Source organism: Benincasa hispida, chromosome 12 (assembly GCF_009727055.1).
Source record: "Benincasa hispida cultivar B227 chromosome 12, ASM972705v1, whole genome shotgun sequence".
NCBI lineage: Eukaryota > Viridiplantae > Streptophyta > Magnoliopsida > Cucurbitales > Cucurbitaceae > Benincasa > Benincasa hispida.
In genome coordinates, this window is record NC_052360.1 from 22,224,788 (window position 1) to 22,227,653 (window position 2,866).

At 33.6% G+C, this 2,866-nt stretch overlaps 1 pseudogene; it reads right to left on the reverse strand.

The window, feature by feature from the left end:
• Positions 1 to 1,535: 1,535 nt before the first annotated feature.
• Positions 1,536 to 2,535, reverse strand: LOC120067451 (annotated as a pseudogene).
• Positions 2,536 to 2,866: the final 331 nt, after the last annotated feature.

A 2,866-nucleotide genomic window follows, 5' to 3' on the forward strand; every position in this document is an offset into this window, starting at 1 on the left:
ATTGTGAGATAAAAAAAAATCTTTCTTATTGATTTTTTCAATTGGATGAAAATTATTAACCCTGGTTTTAGTTATAATTTAAATATCTTCTCTTCTAGCCCTTTTTAGAGAAACTCATATTCACTTCTTTTTTAAGAAAAATATTTGGGTACATCTTGAGTTGCACAAATTTTTATGTAGTCCATCCAAGTGTCCAATCTCAAGTTAGCAAGTGATAGTTTTTTTAAAAAATATATTTTTAATATTTTACCTTTGTTATTGAAATGCATGAACATGGATGCAGGAGCTACGCTCACAGTGTTACTCCTTTTTAATACTTCTAATTTCAACCTTTTTTTTTTCTTATATTTAAACGATCACTTACATAGTTCTTCTCATGAAGATAATAAAGTACAACAAGATGGTTGTATCAACCTAAATTCAAATCTTCCTACTTCTTTCAGAAAAGAAAAAGAAAAGAAAAGAAAAGAGAATAAAGAAATTCAGGTCTTCCCTACCTGTATTTAATGTATACTTATCGAATGCGATTAATGTGCAAAGGGCTCTTCACTGTAAGATTTTGGGCAGGCTTAGCCTTAGCCACTTTAGGAGTCCCAAAAGCTATAAAGCACAAAGACGGATACAACTATACGATATGGATAGGATTGGATATGACGATTCATCAATTTCTAAAAAACTAAGATATGAATTCTAAAAAACTAAAATATGAATACGTTGAAGGATACGTTATTTTTTATATATTATTTTAATATATATTTCTAAAAAATGAAGATACTGAGACATTAAAGGTACATTTTCTCTTGTTTAAAAAAATAGATTGTCGAGTTTTAGATTGAAAAAGATTAAGTGAGTTGTTTATATTTTTTTCTTTAAAAAAAAATAAGCGTAAAAATAAATATATCAAATTGATCGTCAGATACGTATATGAAAAGTATTTGGAAATATCGGTATCTGATACGTGTCTGATACGGATTCTTTGTCTCACCTGAAGTATCTGTGCTTCATAGCCCAAAAACATGCCATAATCTCAATGTTCCATCTGTCGTTGCTGATGCCACAGTGTACCTCTAGACTTTGTTAGAAACATCACCAACATAAACCTGTCAAAAACCATCCATTGACAAATGTAATTTGCCAATTTATACTAGGTACTAAATCAAAGGACAACCTCAGTTATACTATACATATCTATTATAGCACACTCCCCTTCCGACTTGTGAACTTAAAATTTAGCATAAAACAAATAACTATCCATATTTCTTTGCGTTAAAAGCTAAGGGAAACCGTCAAAAAATTTTTAGGTTAATTTTAACTACTACTAAATCAAAAAACAAGCTTAGTTATGATACACATATTCCTCCTAACTTGTGAGCTTGAAAATATCGGTACTTCTTAGTGTTAAAAGCTATTAGAAACAGTCCATCAGCAAACTTATAGGTTAATTTTAACTACTACCAAATTCAAAAGGAAGCTCAGTTATGTATGATGTACATTATTCATGAAATGACACACTCCTTCCAACTAGTGAGCTTGGAAATATAAAATAAGTAACTATTGGTACTTATTACAAGGGTTAAAAAAGCCAATCAAAGGCAGTCCAAGAAACTTATAAGTCAATTTTAACTACTACTACCAAATCCACATATTCATCAAAATGACACACTCCTTCCAACTTGTGAGCTTTTGAGCTTGGAATTAGTATAAAACTATATCAACATTTATTTTATATAATATAATATATATATATATATATATATATATATATCCAACTTCACCATTGAAGAGTATTTCCAAAGAGTGAACTGGTTTTGGGCATATCCATGGGAGCTGAGCAGCTCTCTCTCATTTTTATTCCATAGAAGAGCACAAACTTGAGAACCAGTATCAACAGAATCCAAACATGCAGCACCAGTGTGGGTGTTCCAAAACTTTATGGAGCGATCGCCATTGCCTCCACCGGTTGCAAGTAAGTTGCCTTGGAATGGAGACCATGCAAGGGCCTTGACTGCAGAAGTATGATCCCCGAGCCTGTGAAGCCATTGGGTTGCTGAGTTCGAAGATGCCATTGATTTGTCCCAGATGTGGATGACATTGTCGTTCCCGCCGCTTGCTAATTGTCGTCCAGATAATGACCATTTAAAAGCCCACAGACTTCTTGATCATGACCTCTGTAAGGTTCCACTATGTGATCTCTAATTCTCACATCATTGTTAATGATCTTCCCATCCATTCCTCCAGTGGTGAGAATGTGATTGTTCCACGCCAGTGAACTCACTCGCATCCTATGCCCACCTCTCAAAGTTCTTAGCTGCATTACATCACTCAAAACAGTTCTGATCATCCCCTTTTACATGTATATTAACTTAGTTTAGACAGAAGACTAAGAAACCAAACCTGTCGATTCGCAAACGAATCCCACAACTGTACTTCAGAATTATTCAACCGAACAGCAATGATCTGTCCATCAGATGCTCAATCTACACTTGTTACTGGACCAACTTCATCATCAACCGTTACAAGTTCAGAAGTAAGCCATCATTTGCATTCCACAAATACATAGTGTTGATACCAAAAATTGCACTAATGATAAATTTGTATTTGAAAGAGAATAATTGGATCTCCTGTAAATAAAAAAGGTGAGTAAAACTAACACCGATGTGGTGTTGAGCCAAATCCACTCCGATACTCAAGTTAGAATTGGGTTTGAATTTGAGTTAACTGGTAAAAATTAGTATGAGTTGAAAGACATACCTCTCTTTGATGACTCCTGAATTATATAGTCGTCCAATCAATAACTAAACTTAGCTTGCTCCTTCGGCTTCCAAGCTATCACCAATCATTAATTATTTCGTTTTTCATCTGAATC